Source organism: Rutidosis leptorrhynchoides, chromosome 8 (assembly GCF_046630445.1).
Source record: "Rutidosis leptorrhynchoides isolate AG116_Rl617_1_P2 chromosome 8, CSIRO_AGI_Rlap_v1, whole genome shotgun sequence".
Taxonomy (NCBI): Eukaryota; Viridiplantae; Streptophyta; class Magnoliopsida; order Asterales; family Asteraceae; genus Rutidosis; species Rutidosis leptorrhynchoides.
In genome coordinates, this window is record NC_092340.1 from 247,718,330 (window position 1) to 247,743,076 (window position 24,747).

The window sequence follows — 24,747 nt, forward strand, 5'->3', positions numbered from 1 at the left end:
GTCCGTCAAAAATTCGACCCACACTTGATTGCGTCAAAAAGTGACGCTGGGTTATTTTCGTTTTCATCCGTCAAATTGTGACATATCAGTTGACTGATGCTGCGTTAGAATAAGTCTAAGGTCCTGCATCTTCACTTTAGCAGTTTAAAATGATTTTGCAACTGAATATTGTATTATATTCTCGCTGTCCTTGGTTCCTCCATTTTATTTTGGGGGATGATTCTCACACACACTTTTTTGATCCTCACACACCAATTGAGTATTATTAGAAGAGCAAAAGGTTAAAATAGGTGTGTGAGGATCAAAAAAGTGTGTGTGAGAATCATCTCCCTTTTATTTTAGGTGTTTGAGATAAGAAAAAAAACAAAAATACATGAATCAAACCTTCATAACATAATGATTAAGATGAAGGTGATAATGTAATGAATAAATGATGAAAAACAGAGAGAATTCTCAAGAGGTGCATGTGTGTTAGACATAATCAAATTTCTGGTGCATAGTGTATTTACATAACGGTCCTTCAACTTGAGAAAAGCAGAACTACAGACCCACAAAGTCTTGCTACTTCATCACAACAGCCCTTAGAGTCTGGAACACATGAACACGTACACCAACCACCACAAAACTATTGGACCACATCTTTTAACATATTTGGTTCTCATTTTGTTGGTAATCTTGAAGTCTAAAGTCTGACCCATTATCGAAAATAGCATTCCAAGTAAAAGAAATAGTTTGGCGCAAGTTGCAACTCGAATAGTAGAGGTCCAATAGTAGTAAGTGATTCGACAATCAAGAACCTTGTTGGCAAAATCGGGAAGATGTTATTGTAACTTAAAAAAGTTAGCTTCATAAACTTCTTTGTCATAAAAGCGCAATATCATGTTCTTGCACAAGTTGTACATTTTTAGCCTTCATCTTTGCAATACAAGATAGAAGTTCTTGTTCTTTCTAAGCAAAAGCAAAAGCTTGTCTGCGTAACTCATTGCTAGTAGATTCGGCAACTTCAACTTTGAGGACTGCAACTTGAACTTTCTTTCTCTGTTTCAAGTTCGTTGGACAACAATTTTTTCAAGCTCAGCAACGTTGGTCATAGCAACTTCTGTTTGATGATGCGCAACGCGCACATTTTCATTATTAACAACTGGTTGACGAGGGAGATTAACAAAAGCTCCCATAAACATGAAACCTTCTTGAACGGAAGCATTACGTACAGTCACATGATTAAGTTGATTAAAATGATCCTGAACATCAAGAGGAAACATCCCTTGCACACGGGAGAACTAGACTGATCCTGCCATAATGTACTCATACATATACTATAGCACCGACACTTGAAGTCGAGCATACATACGACGATCTTCATGTGTGAATAGCGGGGATGAACGAAATGGCGGTAGATGACAATGAGAAATTTAATCAGTCCTAACTTGCATACCCAACCACTAGCCCGCATCATCATCTATTCATTTCCATGCTAGCCGGAGGAGGACTATCCGAACTAGACCTAGCAAAAATAGTAAACTACGAGGTCGCTCCCACCTCTTAGAGCTCTATTGCTACCTTATAATAGGTTCATTAGACTGTAGGCAGAAAGGCGTGATTATACCCTCAAAAAAGAGGATGGCTTGGTGTTCATGGCATTGAGTCTCAATTCAATTTATCGCAGTGAGGGATCTCTTTAGAAGCCATATACGATTTGCGTATGATGGAATATTGGAATGCCTGATCTATCACGGGGTTGCATTTAATAGATACATGGGTCTGGTCTTTATAGCTTGTACGGATGATCTAAGAATAGATGAGTGTCAAGTACGGGATATGATAGAAGATCTCAGGCTGATCTGTGATATTAAGTATACTGATCCACAAAAGTAGATGCTATCGGTTCCCAATCATATACCAATTTTCTCATTCCAAATTTACTTCAATTTTAGGACACTGATTCAACACGCTTAAAGGTTTCTGCGCTTTAGTGCTATTGAGAACTCCGGGTCAGAGTTCGTGGATAGAAGGGAAGGTAGCTAAGCCATTTCAGTCGACTCGCGGCATCGTTGGAAGCGATTAGATGTGCAGTAAAATTGTCAATTCGTATTGAATTGATAGGATTTATAGGTGTTCAGAGTAGTTCCTCAAGGTTGAGCATTTCTAGATTAGGAGTTGCAGGAGTATCTTGACGACGCCTATGAATAAGCGAAGCTATTTCTTCCTTTACATCCTCCTCATCAATATCAATAATAGAGCGAGCAGGAACTGCAAAAAGCAATGCTTTTGCGTAAGTACGTACAGTCATTATCAAATAAGAGAATTAAGTAATTGAATTTGTGTTGAAAAGAAAAATACTATTGGAATTAAGAGAATCCATTTCAACAAAGGATGAATCTTCCGCATGAAGTTGTTTCTTGGATATTCGGCGCTTAGCATTTGAACTTGCATTAATGGCAACAATTTTTCGTTTTGTGTGCCTTAGTGGTTTGTGATACCATCGATGGCAGAACAAAGGTTTGAAGTGTTGTCCATAGGAACACGTTTGCAAATAATATTTGAAATATCTCCAGCCTTTGCAAAGTCTTGAAGAATCATTCCTGCATATGGCAAATCCAACTTGCGAATTTTGAATAAATAAACATTTTAGTGTAAGATAAAGACAAAGTGCGTTATACCATTTCCATTTGCGTCATCGGTACGAGGAACATGTTGTTTCCATGGCCAAAACGAAGAAATATCACCCATATAAAAGGGCGTGTTACTATAACGACGCACATGTAAATTTGCATTTTTGCAAAGTACGTACAACGCTTTTGATTCAGGATTTAACTTTTTGCATATGCTAAAGTTAGTGAATGATTGATGCTGCCAAACAAGAGCTTAGGGCATATGTTGACAAATTTCCGGATCAACAAAGAAAAAGGTTTCTTTCCAACCGACAATATTGGATATTAATGCTTTGGTAAAGCTAGCTCATGGCATGGAAATAAACCAACTTTCGTCAACATGCGCAAGTTTAAAAAGATTATGAAATATATTCAACAAGGGGATTTGATTAGAAGCTTTGCAAAAAAACTCGAATAGAACAACTCTACATATAGCATGAGGATGTAGTTGAACTATTCCTACTCTGAATAAGTCCAGAACACCAAGAAAGATATTAGAAACGGGAACCTTAAAATTGCCATAATAATACGAACTTTCATAAACTTTGTCTTTTGGTGAGTGATGTGTTCGATCATGAATAAAAGGGGCAATGAGTTTCAAATCATGAAATGGAGGATATAACTCCATTAATTGTTGAATATGAGTATTAGTAATGGTAGATTTAATATTATCAACTCTTAAATAATTTAGAGTGATACTTTCGTCAATAGAAGGCTCAATTTGGGGATTTTTTACCTGACGATGTCATAATGATTATATTATGAAAATTTTCGAACTGAAGTAACGATTAAGGAAGGAAATAGGTGAACCGACTTTTGAAGTTGATGATTGGATAATACACGAGTGAAGAAGATGAATATGTAAAAATGTCGGATATGCTAATAAAAGAAACAACAAATAGAGTAATTTCATTGTTTAAAAGTATTTTTATAGAGCAAAAGATAAGTTGATCTCAGACGTACACGTGACAACAGTTGATGTTATGAAAATGGAACGATGGCGCATGAGCTTCATTAATGTCGTTTGATTTGACACGCCTAGTCAATCAGCACGAAATTCATGACAAGGATTATGAACCAAAGTGCAATTGAGCACTTACAATAAAAATTTGATGGATGTGCGACGGGGCGCATGAAAACTACTCTCCTTTTTTAAAAGAGTGACATTTTAAAGTTATTACTTTAAAATATAAACTGTGAATGTTAATTGCGTTGAGCGCGTATGCTGGAAGGCGCATGAAACTAAAATCAAAAGTACTATAAATGTTATCACTTAGTTGAAGAGTTAGCTACTGCCATTCAGGTTAAGTCATATTTTTACATCAAATGTAATATGCTCTCAAGGTAGAGAAATGCTCTTAGGGTATTTCACTCTGGATTGAGGAATGACTTCTTTTTATTTTAGGATACGAGAATGATTGTCTACATCGGACTTTCTCATACCCTACTTTTGCGAGATTGGATTTTGTTGTTGATGATGTAATATGCTCTCAAGGAGTATGATTATGTCATAAGTTGCTCATGTGGATAGGAATGTTTCAGGATGTGATTGTTATGCACCTGAAGATTAACAATCTTCAAGTGATGATCGTGGAGTATTTCAAACATCCAAACACCTCCAATCTCCATTGTTCTAGCATGCGAGTCTATCTAAAGTCACTATGGACCAAAATAGTCTCGATCAAGACTCATAAGTTTCTACCAGTTTGTTAACTTATCTTTTGATTTGAGGTTATTTTGTGTGAAGGGTACGTACATCAGTACATGTAAGAATTTAGATTTAAACTAGTCTGATCGGTTAAGTAATACAAATCCAGTTTCTTAGTTACCAATATATATTTACATTTTCTATATATGGTATAAGACCAATCCGAACGGAGTGATAGACTATGTCATCATGTATGTCTAGCGGCGGAACTTGAACTCGGATACAGGTGGGGCGGGTGTAAAAATTTTTTAAATCTTTTATATTCAGCAGGGACGAACACTAAAAAAAATCTTATTTAATTAAAATTTTTTTTTTAGTGTAAAAATTTTTATTCCGTAAAATCGAGGGTGGACGGATATCCACCTTGGGTTAATCTATGTTCCGCCTCTGTGTATGTCACACGAGGGCGCCGATGGCATTGGTGCCGCCCTCGTTACCATCGCCCTCACAAATATCATCCCTGAGCATTTTCGAGTACGGGTGCAACAATTTAATTTGAGTTTAACGGATATATTTCCAGTCAAAAACACGAATTTGAGTTGAACTCGCATTTTTCCGTTAACTTTATTTTTAACACAGTCTTTTTTTTTAATTTTTTAGATGATATCTTTTGTTATCTAAATTCGTATCTTTCGTTTCCTAACGTTCTTAATATTTCCGATATTTGATTTAACATCTCTCGGTTACTCTAATGTTTTTAAAATATTCGTTTGGTTAATTCACGCACCCGCTTTCAAACACGAGGGACCGAAGTTGCCAAGTGGGCAAACTAGTTGACTAGGTCAACTAGTCAACCCACTCTTTCCACCACTCATTCCATTTTCACCTCCTCATCACTTTCTCTACTTCCATTTTTGAACTCAAACACCCAAATCATTCATTCATCATCTAAATCATTTCAAGGAAGTTTACATCAAAACAAATTACATATTTGGAATCCTCTCTTCATCCTCTACAATTTGATACCAATTTCATCTCGTTTGGGTAACATTTCTAAAACTCTAGATTTCTCTAATTCGTGTTTTTGACTTGAAATGATGTTAGTTAGTGTCTATGGCTCAAGTCTAACATGAATATGTGTTTGGTTTGCTCAATTTGTTGTTTTGAGTAACTAGCTTGAATATGAAAAATAGGTGTTCTTAATCTTGAATTTTTGATGATTAAATGTTGTTTAAATGTTAATGTTCATGTATTAAATGTGTTACTAGCATCATTAGCTTCAATTTGATGTGTAGGTTGACTTGAAAAACTTCACCAACATGATTATTGATTTTGTGATTCTTGGTTAGGGTTTGATAGCCTTTAAAATAAACTTTTGATACATTGAATGCTTGTTAATGTTGTTGGTAAGTGTTTAGTTGCAATGTATGTTTAATTACCTTCGAAACGGCATATCGTATGTGTAAATTGGTTTCTCGAATCATAAAATGCGTTTTACGAACTTGAAACTTTAATGATGAACTTTTAACAATCATTCGACGAGGATTTGGTCATTTAAATGATGTAATTGTTTGATGATACATGATTAGTTGTATTCCTCGTCAAAATACCTTTCCAACGATATAAGATACATGTTTTAAGTGTTTTCGGTTCACAATTTGTGTTTGTTTGAGTTTTGGTTCGAGACTTGTGAAATTTCAGCTTCAGCAACCTGTAGTTCAATGGGACGCCGTCCCATACCTTGGACGCCGTCCTGGCTTTCACATCTGGATGCCGTCCAGCCATTTTGGACGCCGTTCAGATGAACTACCGAGGGCTGTCCAAATTTCCAATTTCCCGTTTAATTCTAACTATGCTACGCACCTCCGATTGACATGAAACTTGCCCAACATGCTCATATATGATTATATAACTTAGAAAAATAGTTCAGGACCCAACCCGAACGTGTAGACTTTTTCGTTGACTTTGACTTGACCAAGTTTGACTTTTAGTCAAACTTAACCAAACGATTAGGCAATCGTTCTAACATGCTTTTATACTTGTTTCTTGCATGAAACTTGACAACGTGATTCACATGCTATATATATATCGAGTCGTAACGAGCCATAGGACTAATTGAACACATTTCGCCCGACCTTGTGTCGTGACCAGTTAATTGATACAACTTACTTGTTTAGGTCAAGGCTAAACAACTTTCATGCACACGTTTACTTTGTGAAGTACATTTATACCCGTGCACTCGAGGTGAGATCATAGTCCCATCTTTCAACAACTTTTATACTTTTAAATCATGGGATGAAAAACATATACAGTTTTATACTACATACTTTATACTTTGAACACAAGTACGAAAACAAACATTCCACAGCGAGTTAGAACAAAAAACCTCAATTCAATTATCATTAGTTACACTTGCAGGGTGTAAGCGAGAACTTATATTATGTGATCACATGGGCTTGACGAGCCTCATTCGGACGGTTCGCTACCGTTAGCGGATGAAATATATTTTCGGGTTTAGTGTATGTTCTAACACTACGTAACAGGGTACAAAACAGTTAAGTCTTGATAATTGGGTGCTCGCGAACATACTTTTGGAATGTAAACGATTCAGATAATCAACGTTATGGAAATACAAAATCTTGTGGTTCAAAAACAACGTTTACAAACACCTATAATTTCACCAACGTTTTTCGTTGACAGTTTTCTATATGTTTCTCAGGTTCATGAATGGCTATTTGATACATGCTTCTGCGTACACTCATACTTCCTTGGGGTCAAGCATACATGCGTACACTTTGATTACTTGCTTGGAGTCAAGCATACATGCATACGCTAGTGATAGCACCTTTGGATTCAAACAAATGTTTACATACTTACGCTATTTATAGCAACCGTGATTTTTAACTAATTATGTTGCAAGTTATTTAATTTTTACATTACTACTTTTGTAAACTTAAATTTGTTGTCGATCCGTTTGGTAAACTAAACTTTGTAAATCTTATACATTTCAAATGAATGCGACATAATTTTGGTCAAACACCTCTCTAACAGGGACTATAACCACGTGACGGGACCTGAGTTGATGACGCCGTCAATGACGATTCTGATGGGTCGTTACAGATGGTATCAGAGCGTTGGTTGTAGGGAACTAGGATATGCATTAGTGTGTCTGACAGAGTCGTTATGACGCATTAGTGAATCTAGACTACAACTGGATAGTTAACCATTGCATTCTGACTTGCATTTGCTATAGATAGCACTTACTTGACTACTTGTGCATTATACTTGAAACTTTCTTAGGTAAACCTCCTAATTGTACCTAACTCTCGTCATGAGAATCCGTATTCTGCCACTTTCTGGTAACACACATAAATTCAAGATTCACACACGTAAGGATGACGACGACTTCATTCGTTACACTAGTTCGGGAACTTTGTCTCCCAGGTTGTTATTCACCACCGTTCCAGCTTACTATCCATAAGTGTTGTAAAGCTTCCACCAGTATGGCAATCATTAACCACTACCGATGCTACACCGGTGTTCTTCACTATCTACCACTTCTTGTTACTACCACCACTACTCTAGATGAGTATCGTCATCATTATTTAGCACTACGGTTGTGTACTATTCGTTATCATAATTCGTTATTCATTTCGTACCTAAAGACATTATTGTTTGACTCGAACCCCATCGACGTGAACAACCAGTTATACACTTCCCTCGGGAAACGCATCCTCAGAGTTTTCGATTTAATACGAGTCACGTTAGAGATGCTGTTATACTTTGTTCATTTTAAATCTTCACGATTACACGAACTTGATTCTATGAAGTGATGTGGGAATGGAGGTATGAGTTAGCATAATATAACGACACTCGATCAACGTAGTTTTATTATGGTAAGTCATACCAAAGTTCTAATGACTCGTGATGGTGATTGGACTCGATCAACCTAATCACCATCATGTGCCATGTACATGACTTTATTTTTTTTCCTTGTTGCCATCCGAAAACTTCGAGAATATTGATAACAACCATACCAGGGACACATCTTGATATTTCCAAATCCTATTTATGCTTTTGAACGAATGACCAATTCTTTCAACTTCAAACATATGTTACACGTGTATACTATCTCGTTTTCGCGCAGTTTTATCGACGAACTACAAAATGCTTGGCATGCTCACATCGAGGTGGAAACTTCTCCCGCCTTACACTCATACTTCCGTATAAGGAAATCTTTATTCTAAATTCTCAATGGAGGGAGAGACTCTTCACGTTATACTAGTATTTCACCACGAAGGTGAATAGCCCTAACGGACATTTTCAGAAACCGATAAGAAACTTTCTCTAACAAACATTTTTAGAAACCGATAAATCTTGCGAATTTCTTGAGAAACGAAAACTTGTTCAAATATATCTTGAAGGAATGTACCTCGTTTCGGATCGAGATGCTCGTTTCACTTCTAGACTTACAAAAAGCCTCGGGACCACATTTAGACATGAGTACGGCATATCAACCACAAACCAACGAACCAAGTAAATGTACGATTCAAACCTCAAAAGCCATAAAACGAATTTGTGTTATCGAATTTCAAATTTACTTGGGGAAAAGTCTTTACCTTTAACCGAATTCTCTTACAGTGATCGTTATCACATGAGTATTGACGCCACACCTTTTGAAAACTCATATAGCCGCAATTGTCGTTTTCTTAATTGTTGAACCGAAGTAGGCGACAAGCAAACCACCGGACCCGAACTCATTCATGAAACAATCGAGAAATTTTTTAAATCCAAGAATGGCTCAAGACGATTCGTAGTCACCGAAAAGGGCTATGCCAATGTTAGACGTAAACCTCTCGAATTCCAAGTGGGTGGCCGCGAAATGTTAAAAGTCGCACCTTGAAAAGGTGTAATCCGTTTCAGGAAACGTAGAAAGCTAAATCCGCAATATTCTGATCCTTTTGAAATCTTGGGGCGTATTGGACCCGTTGCTTACCGTTTCGATCTTCTGACTCAATTGAGCTCCGTCCATCCTACATTCCGTGTATCAAACTTGAAGAAGTGTCTTACGAAACAAGAACTTGATATCCTCTTTGACGAGCTTACTATCGATGATAAACTTACCTTCCTGGGAGAACCGGTTGAATTATTGAATCGTGAAACCAAACTTTAAAACAACGTAAAATTCCGACTGTCGAAGTTCGTTGAAATGCCCAAGGAAGTACCTTCACTCATTCGTAGAATTGGCAATGCAAGAGTTCGAGGAAGAAACGACGACTACTACTTCTAACTAAATTTCGGGATGAAATTTCTTTTAAGGTGTAGGTAATGTAACATCCCGTTCTTTTAAGGTGTAGGTAATGTAACATCCCGCATTTTTCCGTTAAATTTATTTTTAACACCGACTTTTTTTTTAGATGATATCCTTCGTTATCTAAATTCGTATCTTTCGTTAACTAACATTCTTAATATTTCTGATATTTGATTTAACATCTCTCGGTTACTCTAGCGTTTTTAAAATATTCGTTTGGTTAATTCACGCATCCGCTTTCAAACACGAGGGACCGAAGTTGCCAAGTGGGCAAACTAGTTGACTAGGTCAACTAGTCAACCCACTCTTTCCACCACTCATTCCATTTTCACCTCCTCATCTCTTTCTCTCTTTCTCTACTTCCATTTTTGAACTCAAACACCCTAATCATTCATTCATCATCTAAATCATTTCAAGGAAGTTTACATCAAAACATATTACATATTTGGAATCCTCTCTTCATCCTCTACAATTTGATACCAATTTCATCTCGTTTGGGCAACATTTCTAAAACTCTAGATTTCTCTAATTCGTGTTTTTGACTTGAAATGGTGTTAGTTAGTGTCTATGGCTCAAGTCTAACATGAATATGTGTTTGGTTTGCTCGATTTGTTGTTTTGAGTAACTAGCTTGAATATGAAAAATGGGTGTGCTTAATCTTGAATTTTGGATGATTAAATGTTGTTTAAATGTTAATGTTCATGTATTAAATGTGTTACTAGCATCATTAGCTTCAATTTGATGTGTAGGTTGACTTGGAAAACTTCACTAACATGATTATTGATTTTGTGATTCTTGGTTAGGGTTTGATAGCCTTTAAAATAAACTTTTGATACATTGAATGCTTGTTAATGTTGTTGGTAAGTGTTTAGTTGTAATGTATGTTTAATTACCTTCGAAACGGCTTATCATATATGTAAATTGGTTTCCCGAATCATAAAATGCGTTTTACGAACTTGAAACTTCAATGATGAACTTTTAACGATCATTCAACGAGGATTTGGTCATTTAAATGATGTAATTTTTGATGATATGTGATTAGTTGTATTCCTCGTCAAAATACCTTTCCAACGATATAAGATACATGTTTTAAGTGTTTTCGGTTCACAATTTGTGTTTGTTTGAGTTTTGGTTCGAGACTTGTGAAATTTCAGCTTCAGCAACTTGTAGTTCAATGGGACGCCGTCCCATACCTTGGACGCCGTCCTGGCTTTCACATCTGGATGCCGTCCAGCCATTTTGGACGCCGTCCAGATGAACTAACGAGGGCTGTCCAAATTTCTAATTTCCCGTTTAATTCTAACTATGCTACGCACCTCCGATTGACATGAAACTTGCCCAACATGCTCATATATGATTATATAACTTAGAAAAATAGTTCCAGACCAGACCCGAACGTGTTGACTTTTTCGTTGACTTTGACTTGACCAAGTTTGACTTTTAGTCAAACTTAACCAAACGATTAGGCAATCGTTCTAACATGCTTTTATACTTGTTTCTTGCATGAAACTTGACAACGTGATTCACATGCTATATATATCGATTCGTAACGAGCCATAGGACTAATTGAACACATTTCGCCCGACCTTGTGTCGTGACCGGTTAATTGATACAACTTACTTGTTTAGGTCAAGGCTAAACAACTTTCATACACACGTTTACTTTGTGAAGTACATTTATACTCGTGCACTCGAGGTGAGATCATAGTCCCATCTTTCAACAACTTTTATACTTTTAAATCATGGGATGAGAAACATATACAGTTTTATACTACATACTTTATACTTTGAACACAAGTACGAAAACAAACATTCCACAGCGAGTTAGAACAAAAACCTCAATTCAATTATCATTAGTTACACTTGCAGGGTGTAAGCGATAACTTATATTATGTGATCACATGGGCTTGACGAGCCTCATTCGGACGGTTCGCTACCGTTAGCGGATGAAATATATTTTCGGGTTTAGTGTATGTTCTAACACTACGTAACAGGGTACAAAACAGTTAAGTCTTGATAATTAGGTGCTCGCGAACATACTTTTGGAATGCAAACGATTCAGATAATCAACGTTATGGAAATACAAAATCTTGTGGTTCAAAAACAATGTTTACAAACACCTATGATTTCACCAACGTTTTTCGTTGACAGTTTTCTATATGTTTCTCAGGTTCATGAATAGCTATTTGATACATGCTTCCGCATACACTCATACTTGCTTGGGGTCAAGCATACATGCATACACTTTGATTACTTGCTTAGAGTCAAGCATACATGCATACGCTAGTGATAGCACCTTTGGATTCAAACAAATGTTTACATACTTACGCTATTTATAGCAACCGTGATTTTTAACTAATTATGTCGCAAGTTATTTCATTTTTACATTACTACTTTTGTAAACTTAAATTTGTTGTCGATCCGTTTGGTAAACTAAACTTTGAAAGTCTTATACGTTTCAAATGAATGAGACATAATTTTGGTCAAACGCGTCTCTAATAGGGACTATGACCACGTGACGGGACCTGAGTTGACGGCGCCGTCAATGACGATTTTGACGGGTCGTTACACAAAACACTTCCAACTCAAACACTTCAAAATAAAAAACACATACTTAACACACATAACTTCAAAAATGGTGACAATTCTCCCGATGATCGTCTCATTCGATGTTTATTACGACAGTGGATTCGACTATACGAATCCTAATTGTACGATTATGAACGTGGTTTAAAAATTTTGTTTGAAGACATCGACATTCGAGATGTTTGTTTAGATGAGTTTCTTGAATTTTTGAAGAAAAATGTACCGTTTGAACATACAGACGTGTTATATTATGACGACGACCGTGTTCCGGAATTGTCCGCTCTCTACCTTCGGACCGCGGAACAATGGAACGGTATAAAAGAAACTCTCCTCTTCCGTTTAAATCGAATTTCTCTGTATTTGGAATTTGATGATGATGATGTATCATTTGACCCATATGAAGGTGATTCATCTCATCAAGATTCTCCTTCGAAATAAATCGTACGTTTTAAGTTTTATGATTTTAAAATAAAGTAGTAATTGAATTAGGACTTTCTAATTATTTTATTGTAATTTTTAAGTTTTTAGGACTTGCTAATTATTGTAATTTTTAATTTTTTTAGAATTTTTAATAAACTGTAATCGTTTTTTTATCAATTTAAGTTTGTTTTTATTTTAATAATAGTATTATTTATAAAAATGAATATAATATTGAAATTTAATAATAAAAAAATAATAAAATTTGAGAAAGTATGTCATGGTTGGCAATAGTGTGTTATGGGAGGACGTGGTGAGGAAGGAGGTGGGAGAAAGTTGATGTGACACTGAAAAAGTATTAAGGAACTCGTGGGATTGGTCTAAGAACATATGCTAGTTATCAAAATTTTAGATTCACGGATATATTTCAAAACGAAAAAAAATCTTCTTCACACGTTCATTTTTGAACGCAAAATTTTGTCTTTTTAATTTGACAATAATAATAATCTTGTTATAATATATAGAATATAAATATAATAGAGTGGATAGTCAATTTTAATACACAAAATTAATGTTATTGTATTACCTAAAGTACTTGAATTCTTGCTATAAATAGACCTTCAAGCAAGCATAATACTTGCTCATTCTTACAAGAAAATTTCTCTCTTTACTCATATACTCTCGTTCTTAAGATTTTCAAAGTCTATATTCAAGAACCAATCCAATAAAGGTAGTTATAAGCCTACTGAATTATAACACGTTATCAGCACGAAGTGCTCCATATAATCAATGTTTATCTAAGCAAGCACAAGTCACTAATCAAGGTAAGAAATTCTTTAACGATATCTTCTAATATTTATTAGTAAGGTAAATATTATTATCATCATAAGTAAAATTATATTCCTGTAATCTAACTTTTATTAATTTCACTAACATTTATATTTATGTTATTTAAGTTATATATGGTCGGTTATACCGCCTGAATTATATTTATGTAATCTAACTTTTATTAACTTCACTAACATTTATATTTATGTTATTTAAGTTATATATGGTCGGTTATACCGCCTGAATTATATTTATGTAATCTAACTTTTATTAACTTCACTAACATTTATATTTATGTTATTTAAGTTATATATGGTCGATTATACCGCCTGAATTATATTTATGTAATCTAACTTTTATTAACTTTACTAACATTTATATTTATGTTATTTAAGTTATATATGGTCGGTTATACCGCTTGAATTATATTACTTTAATCTAACTCTTATTAATTTCACTCAACTCTTAGGTGGTAACACCAATCTCCTTCTTTTTGATGATGACAACACCGTCCATCTCCACCTCAACGAATACACTGGCAAGTGTTCAAGTCCGACAGTACGCTGCTTCGAACCGGTGTACCCTGAGAACAGACGACGAATCTGTTTAAGGGAATTGTGTCAAACACAAGCCCGGTTCAAACCTTCAATCGGTTAGATCAATTTATTTTTAGTTTATGATTACATGATCGTTATATGAATATTATGTTTGTGTAATCTATATGTTTCAGTTTCGTATATAATTTACCTACAAACTTAAATAGATTACCTATTAAGTTTTACGATCTTTATAAAATACCATACCATTATATTTTTTTAATAGGAGACTATTATAGAGTAATAGTTAAGTGATCACAAATTGAAAAATAGTTTTACTGATTGATATAAAAAAAAAAAAACTACATGAAAAACCACAGCAGATTAGAAGGTTAAGTTGTGACTTGTGAAGATGAAATGAACATGAAAAAGAAAGATGGTGTTATGTCACACTTTTCAATACATATAATACCGAGTAAGAAAAATATAAAATCATCATTAATACCCATATACCTATATATCTGTACCTATTTAAATTGTTAAATTATTGACTTTGGTCCAAAGAAGAAAAAAATAGGTCAAATACATAAAGCCATGTTTGATGCTATATACATTGATCTGTAATACACATGCTATCTTTAGTACACATGTTATATGTATTCACTGTAAGCTATGTTTTCGATTTCTGGTATACATACCGATTGCATGTGATCATAAATTTGCATGATATGATTAATCGTTTCGTTTATATAATACACCTAATAAAATAAATTGAATTATTTTATTATTTGTTGATAATCATGAGATCATTTAATTATTTAATTATTCTAGTTAACTTGTCAATCCAATTCGTTTTAGTTTGGATGTTGGTCTTCTACACATATACGGAGTATAAACTTATATGTTTCATCCAGTATATTATTTGATTTATATATTAGGATATTGGAAATTGAAAAAAACTTAGTTTAATCTTTTATGTATAAATGGTAATGTGTATGATTTGCTATTGGTTGATGCTATCTAAAACATAGATTTTTTTATGAAGTGTATGTGTTTGATATATGTTTTTTGTCTCGCCCTGTTTTTATGAACAACTTTTTACCTGCCGTGATAAGTATATTATGATGTGTTTTAAAAAAAAATAAAAAAAATTAAAGATATGTTACACTTTTATGAGTCTTATGTCATACTTCATAATAGATTATGGATGCTCATGAAAAGTATACGATTTAAATCTTTTGGAGTATATTATATTTTGAAATATAAGGAATAGAAAAGGCAAAATTCATGTTACCAAATGATACGAATATTCTGATAAACAATGTCTTGTTTTATCCCAAATCAAAGAGAAATTTGTTAAGTTTCTCTCATATATATCATAATGAATATGATTATCAGTCAATGATAAAAATGAGAAATATCTATGTAGCACCGAAAAGCGCATATGATGAAAAGCGCAGCGCATATGATTAAAAACGCATATAATAAAAAGCGCATATGATGAAAAGCACAGCGCATATGATTAAAAGCGCATATGATGAAAAGTGCATATGATGAAAAGCACAGCGCATATGATTAAAAGCGCATATGGTGAAAAGGATATATGATTAAAAGCGCATATGATAAAAAGTGCATATGATGAAAAGCGCATATGATGAAAAGCACAGCGCATATGATTAAAAGCGCATATGATGAAAAGTGCATATGATGAAAAGCACCGCGCATATGATTAAAAGCGCATATGGTGAAAAGGATATATGATGAAAAGCGCATATGGTGATTAATGAAAAAGCATATACGGTGATTAATGAAAAGTACATATGGTGATTAATGAAAAGCACATATGGTGATTAATGAAAAGCACATATGGTGATTAATGAAAAGAATATTGAGAAAGAATCACCGATGTTTCTTGAAAGAATTTAAGGTTATATATATGGACCAATTCATCCATCATGTGGACCATTTTGATATTTCATGGTTCTAATAGACGCATCTAGCGGATGGTCTCATGTTTGTGTGTTATCAAGCCGTAATATGGCATTTGCAAAGTTTCTTGCACAAATTATTAAATTGAGAACACACACTATTAAAAAGGATGAGACTTGATAATGCTGGTGAGTTAACATCTAAGCATTTAATGATTATTATATGTCTACAGGGATTGTTGTTGAACATCCAGTTGCTCATGTGCATACACAAAATTGGTTTAGCTAAATCAATCGATAAACGCTTGCAGCTAATAACTAGACAATTGATAATGAGTACAAAACTCTCAATATTTATATGGGGACATGTAAATTTACATGCTGCGACATTAATTCATATTAGACGAAGTGCGAGTCATATATATTCTCCCCGACAACTTGATTTTGGCCGAGAGCCAAATTTTTCCCACCATTAGAACATTTGGTTGTACAGTGTATGCTCTAGTTGCACCACCACAATGCACTAAATAAGCCCTCAAAGGAGGATGGGGATATATATATTGGATATGAAACATCTTCAATTATAAGATATATTGAACCCATGACGGGTGATGTTTTTACAGCAAGTTTTGCTAATTGTCATTGTAATGAAAAATTGTTCTCAAGATTAGGGTAAGAAATGAAAAATAAATAAAATGATGTTTCATGGTGTGAACATCAATTAAGGTATCTTGATCCTCGCACAAAAGAATGTGAAACGAAAGTTCAAAAATAATGCATATGCAAGAACTTACAAATTGATTACGTGATGCATTTAAAGATACAAAAAGAGTGACTAAATCATATATAATAGCAGTAAATGCTCCAACTCGAATTGAAATTCCAAAAGCTGGCAATAATGTCACTCTTGAGTCTTTGCCACGCATGAAACGTGGAAGATCAATTGGTTCCGAAGATAAAAATCCTCGAAAATAAAATCAGCTGATAATGAGGTAAAATAAAGTGTTCAAGAAGAACCAAATATCAATACTCCTTCTGCAGAGGCTATTGATAATAAATACAGAAATTGCAATAAATTATGCAATATTATGGAACCAAAATGGAATGACAAATATTGATGAGAATTTTTCATATAATGACATCATGAATAAAGATGATGATCTAGAACCAAAATTTGTCATTGAGTGTCAAAATATACATGACTGAGCTCAATTGAAAGGAGCAATACGAGCTGAATTAGAATCGCTCAATAAAAGAAAATTTTTCGGATCAATCGTTATCACTTTTAAAGATGTGAAACGTATGGGATACAAATGAATTTTAATTCAAAAAGGAAATAAGAAAAATGAACTTACAAGGTAAAGTCAGACTTGTAACTCAAAATTTCTCTCAAAGACCAGGAATTGATTATGAGAAAACTTATTCTCCTGTTATGGATGCAATTAGTTTTAGATACTTAATCAGCCTGGCAGTTTCTAAAAATTCAGAAATACATCTAATGGATGTTGTTACTGCTTATCTATATGGATCACTTGATAGTGATATATATATATATATATATATATATATATATATATATATATATATATATATATATATATATATATATATATATATATGAAGATACCTGAAGGATTTAAGGTATCAGAAGCATCCAATGCAAAATCCAATCGGGTCACATGTGGTATAAACGATTAAGTGATTACTTGATAAGCAAAGGGTATACAAATAATTTTATTTGCCCATGTGTATTCATTAAGAAAACAACATCCGGCTATGTGATCATAGCTGTTTATGTCAATGATCTTAACATCATAGGTACAAATAAAGAGATCCATGAAGCCATTCAACTTCTAAAGAAAGAATTTGAAATGAAAGATCTCGGAAAAACCAAGTATTACCTTGGTTTGCAGGTTGAGCATATGCCTAATGGTTTACTTGTACATCAAACAACTTATACCGAAAAGATTTTAAAACATTTTTAAAGACAAAACCATTGGTTGATATATCACTCAATATTGACACTGATCCATTTCATCCCCTTGAAGATTATGAAGATCTTTACGGATCAGAAGTTCCATATCTTAGTGAATTGGGGCTCTTATGTATCTTACAAATTATACAAGAACTGACATTTCTTTAGCAGTTAATTTGTTAACAAGGTTCAGCTCAATTCCTTCCAAAAAGACACTGGAATAGGATCAAACACATGTTTCGATACCATTGAGGAACTACTAATTTATGATTATTTTACTCTAGCGATTCAAAACAAGATTTGGTTGGTTATATAGATGCAGGTTATTTATCTGATTCACATAATGCTAAATCTCAAACTGGATATGTATTCCTAAATGGAGGTACCGCAATATCATGGCGTTCTCAAAAACAAACACTTGTTGCAACATCATCAAATCATGCCGAAGTGATTGTATTACATGAAGCTACTCTGTAAGACCCGAGTATTTGTAGTGTATATAAGTGTAATGTTCGATACTTGAAACGGGGTTTTGGTTATATATTTAAAAGCAAGAAAGAAGCTGAACTGGAGGTGTCGCGCGCCCGGCCTGGTGGCACGCCGCGCCATCTGTCTGCGACAGATTCTCCTCTTCTTTTAAAATAGATATTTTGAGGGCATTTTGGTCAAAACACATTGGAGCCCGAATTTAATGCCTTGGATCAGTGTTGGAGCTTCATTCACTCCATTCCCAACAACCTTATCTTCTCCAATTAAACTCTAGAGAGAGAGTGCAATCCTTGAGAGAGAAAGCTCCATTAAAGGGTGAAAGAGGTTGAATCAGGTCTTGGTGCAAGTTATAAAGTCGTTCATCTAGTCGATAGCTACGTGGTGATTGTGTTGGTAAGTTATAAAACCCGATTTCTTACTTTAATTGCTTTAAGGGTTAGGGTTTGGGCTAGTGATGAACCAAAGACCCATTTTGTTAGTATTTTGGGGATTTTTGGTGAATATGGGTTATGAAGGCTCATTGATGACTAACCTAGGGTTTGAATGTGTTAATTGGACTTTTGAGTCTTAAATTTGGTTAGTTAGTTGCTAGAACACTTTAATAATATATAAATGGGTGTTATTGGGTATGGATGACCCAAATGGGTGTGTTGACCTTGAAATGGGTCATATGAGTCTTTAATGACCTAAGTGGCCTAGCAAGTATGAAAATGAGTTAGCCTTGCGACCTAAATGTGTTTTAAACCCATCTTGACGAATGATTAGGGTTTTGGTGTATGTTGACCCAATTTAGGGTTAAGGGTGCAAATGGGTTGAAATTGCACCTTGGGTCAAAATGGCTTAGAATGGTGAAAAGGGTTTGGTTGACCGACTTGAGTTTGCGTTTGATGATATGTATTATATGATAGGTACGTTACTTTGAGGTCTTGCAAGCTCGGGTATCTTTTCACAAGACTTTGAGGTGAGTGGAATAATTATATGCGTATGTATATAATATGTCTATTTGTTGTAGCGTGAAATGTGTAGTGTCGAGGTGCTAAGACACCATGTTTCACGTGAAGAGTGTAGCATCGAGGTGTTAAGATGCCACTCGGGTGTAGCATCGAGGTGTTAAGATGCCACCTAGGAGTGTAGTGTCGAGGTGTTAAGACGCCACTCCGTAAATTAATGAGTGATGCATCGAGGTGTTAAGATGCCACTCGGGGTGATGTGCCGAGGTGTTAAGGTGCAACCCTAGGGGTTAGTGGTGCGAGGTGTTAAGTGCCCTAACGGATGTTGTGAACACCGATGGCATTTTTGCGAGCGTCGTTCCCTTGTACTATTGGTTAACCATGGTTATTTGTGTTGTAAGCATATTATATTATTCGAGTTATATTCATATGCGGTTGTTATGCTAGCTTATGGTATTGGAGATTTATAGCTTGTTATCGTGACGATAAGCTAAATGTGTATGCTAGCGTGTTTGCGGGTTGGTGTGTAAGTGTATGCAAGTAGGTATAATTATATATGTATTCGTATAATTATTGCATTCACTAAGCTTTGCTTACCCTCTCGTTGTTTACCATTTTATAGGTTCGGTTTTGGACAAGGGTAAGGGCATTGTTTTGGACTAGAGATCCCGCTTGATGCTAGGGGACGCTTTTGGCTTTAGTAGCTCTTGGAGTTTGACCGATAGTTGGGTAGTTTAATCCCAAACACCATGCTCATTGCGTAGTTTGGAACTTAAACTTTTTGGTGGTCGAAACTCTTAACTTGTACTAAACTTGTAATTTGGGTCGTGTGGGCCCCGCTTGTAAAATATTGATTTTATGTTTGAAACAGGTTAGTTTTACATATTTGGATGTATGGTAAAAAGCGTTTCGTCTAAAAGTGTCGGGAACTAGTCAATCTTTTTCGCATTTAAAAACTTTTCGGACAGTCCACTTTGGCGCGCCGCGCCCCTACCTGGCGCGCCGCGCGGGTATGCTGCACAGAATTTTTTTTTTATTTTGTATTTTCGCGTGGTTTGGTCGAGGGTTGGTTTGGGTTGTTACAAGTGGTATCAGAGCATGGTCTAAAGGATTTAGGTGACTTGAGATAGGCGCCTAGACTTAGACTTTTTGTGTGTGCGCTATGCGGGACTTGTAGGACCTTGGGTCGGATCGGGATTAGTTTGTGCATAGGTTTATGTAAACTAATCATGCGCTATTTGTTATGTATGTTTAGCGAGCATCGAGCGAGATGGACGTTGTACTAGCAAGTTAATGCGACGTGCTCGCGTAACAATGATTAGCTACCATTGTTACGGGCGCAAATCGTGTCAAACAAGTAATGTACGACGATTGTTGAGCGAGATGGAGTAGTGTGGCGTATGTGTATGTATATATATATAATTTGTCCTTCCATTTAGTGGTTTAACCTAATTCGTTTTATAGAATGAAGACGAGAAACGGTCCCGAACATGATAACGGAAGTACAAGCGGGGACGCCGAGTTCTCAACCAAGGTCGAGGCCGTCTTTAAGAAGTTAAAAGCGGATTTTCTTGCGGACGTTCGAAAGGTCTTTCAAGATTCGGTTGATGAGCAAATAACCGATCTAATTAATGAACGAATGAAGGCCACTATCGAAGAGGCCCTTGACGCTAGGAATATCTATCCTCGCGGTGAAGGAGGTGAAGGAAGGCGGGACTTCCACTACAAGAACTTCAAGGATGCTCAACCCCCGATGTTTAATGGGGTGCGGGAACCTTTAAAAAGTACATGTTGGATCTCCGATATTGAGGGAGCTTTCCGTACTACGGAATGTCCTCCCGAAAAGAAGACGAGGTATGGTTCTAGCATGTTACGCGAAGAAGCTAAGTTGTGGTGGGACGATAAAATCAACTTGTATGGTGAAGAACAATGTATGGGCTTGACATGGGAGGAGTTCAAGAAAGAATTTTTCAGAGAATACCGAACTTCATCCGATCTCGATAGAATCCGGGACGAGTTGCACCATTTGCAACAAGGGTCAATGGACTTGGTTACACTCAAGTCTACATTCTTGGCAAAGACTCGTTTTTGCCCGGAATATGTGGGTGATGATCATAAGCTCATGAAGGATTTCTACCGCACTTTGAATGATGAGTACAAGGGGAAGATTAGTCGGGGTATGGCTAAGTCTTTTGATGAATTGTTCGAGTTGGCTCGGGGTTTTGAGTCGGAGGTTCCAAGAAAGAGTGATTTCATGTTTTCCAAAAGAAAATTTGAAGGTTTTAGTTACTCTAACGCCTCAAGCAAGAAGAGCAAGAGCAAGAGGGGGGCCGAAAGTGTCAATAGTGCAAAGAAGGGCACTACCGGCGGGTTTTCTTATACGTGCTACAATTGTGGGCAACCGGGTCATATGGCTCGTGAGTGTCCGAAACCATCTTCCGGAAACAAAGTCACTTGTTTTAATTGCGGCAAAGAGGGGCATAAGAAGCTGGAGTGTCCCGATCTGCGAAATGATAATGTGAAGCGGTTAGAGAAGGCGGTGGGTACGGCTAGGGGTCGCAACTACTTGATGACTAATGATGAAGCCAAACAATCGAACGAAGTTGTCTCAGGTACTTCATGGTTAATTCTAATCCAGCGAGCATTCTTTTTGATAGCGATGCAAATTTGTCATTTGTGTCTCCTAGATTTGTGCCTAAACTTGATAGACCGTTAGCTAAGTTAAGTCGTCCGGTAGAAGTCGAAATAGTGAACGGCAAGACGGTGCTAGTGGTCGATGTGTGTGAAAATTGTGATGTTGTTTTTGGTGCCGAAACCTTTAAAATTGATCTTATTCCAATGACCTTGGGCGACTTTGATATTGTCGTTGGTATGGATTGGCTCGATAGTTATAGAGCCGATATTGCATGCCATGATAAGTTTATTCGTGTGAAGTGTGATGACCCGGAAATTTCCGAACAAATTTAAACTTAATCTTTATATAACTTTGACACGAGAAGCAAAGTCTGTAATGTTGAGTCTCGAAAATTTTGAAACTAGGTTCATATATGCTATTACCCTTTGACTATTCCCAAAGATTCACGAACAATTGTTTGTAACTAAATATGTAAGTATATATATAAATGCAAGTATATATATAATAATTTAAAATTTTAAAAATATATATATATATATATATATATATAATTTAAACATTAAAATTAAATATGTAATATAGGAAACAAAATAAAATGTAGTGTAAATTTAAAATGAATCTATATATCTAAATATATATGAATTCTATGTCTAATTATTACATGTATGTGTTAATACTTATAAAATTTATAAATACTAAAAAGGTTATCATAAATTATAATGATTTTAATTAATAATAATATTATTATTAGATATATTTATTATTTGCATTAAGAACTATTATATCTATAAATTGTTATTATTAATATTAAGGTTGTTATTAGAAAATAATACCTTTTATTATTAACATTAATAATATGATTACTATCATTTTTATTATTATTAGTATTATTATTATTTATTATAATAATTAATACACTTATTACTATTACTATTATATTTACTAAATAATAAGATTTGCGAATCACATATTACCCTAAAACTGATTGCGGTTGTTACACATCATTGTCACATTTTATTCCATTGATATTTGATGCAAAGTGGTAAACAGAATCAAACAAAAATCATAACTAATTTAACCATGATAATAGAGGAGAGCCATTCAGCATTATCATTATCATAATCAATTAAAACCAATACACCACCTTCTGCTGCATCTATTAATTCTATTTCAAAACCGTCACCTCTACATGACCACTACAACCGAGAGCACGACCACCATTAGGAACCACCTTTCTTCATCATTTCAAAACCGTTATGTATTACCATCGTGAACAACCACACACCCATACCGCTGTACGATATTATGTTTCTGTTCTGGTTCGACACTCACCAAGGTATCACTATTTCTGCTCACAAGAACACCCATATATTTGTTGCTGTTCGTTTCTTCTATTCAAACACAACTAAACCGAGCACCTTTTCCTTGGTGATGCTACACGAAACCCTACCAACTTGCCCCATATCTTCTGTTTCTGTTCACATGCTCTATTAATTGTTTTCAGTTCGATCACGATAAATAAACACCACATGCACCTAGCTTCATTAAATTATCATCACCACAACCACCTTTCGGTCCCCTCTTGTAGCCGAGAACCAACCCATGAACCACCATCGTAAACCACCTCCTCACCATGTGTACCACTAATATTATCTTCCTGGTTTCTGTTTTTTTTTTTAAAAACCGCCACAAATCACCACCGGAGAACCCACTTGCTCGATATATTTTTTTTGTCACAAACCGGAAACATCACTACCTTTCACCGCCATCCTTTGAACCACCTGCAACTCATCGAACCAGTGAATGTTTTTTCTTCACTCGAAACCTGCTGTAACTCATTTAGTGTGGCTACTGCGAAAACCATTTACTAACTTAATTGGTCGATATTTTTTTTATTTATGCTGGGTTGTTTTAAAAAGTGAAAGAAACAATGGGAATATTACTCTTGGAAGTGTCGGTTAGTATAGTGAGAAGGATAAGTGGAATTATGAGCTGTACGACATAATTATGTAAACTGATGAAACATATACTCCGTAAATCATAGTGATACAGGCCACGATTTTTTTTTCCTGGACATTCTGATTTGGGCCGAGGGTTAAAAAAAACATCTTCTTGGGCCGAGATCCAATCAATTGTTGGGCCAAGGTTTATTTCCTGTTGGGTCAACGTGAATGAATTAAATATAATGGGTTTCATAGTAGATCAGAAAAACGGAGTCAGGGTAATGGTTCAAGGCGTTATCGTCCTAGCAAGAGGTCATGGGTTCGAGTTCCGTCACGGGCAGTTACTTGTTTTAGCCTTTTTGAGGTTCGTGAATCCGAGGCCAACCCTGCATTGTTCAATATAGTCATATGTATTTTTACTACAAAATACATTAGGTGAGTTTCATTAATCCCTTTTTAAATGCTTTTGCTATATATATTTTTGGGACTGAGAATACATGCGCTGCTTTTATAAATGCTTTACGAGATAGACACAAGTAATCAAAACTACATTCTATGGTTGGATTATCTAATCGAATATGCCCTTTTTATTAAGTCTGGTAATCTAAGAATTAGGGAACAGACACCCTAATTGACGTGAATCCTAAAGATAGATCTATCGGGCCCAACAAGCCTCATCCAAAGTATCGGATGCTTTAGTACTTCGAAATTTATATCATGTCCGAAGGAGGATCCCGGAATGATGGGGATATTCTTATATGCATATTGTGAATGTCGGTTACCAGGTGTTCAATCCATATGAATGATATTTTTGTCTCTATGGATGGGACGTATGTTTATGAGAAATGGAA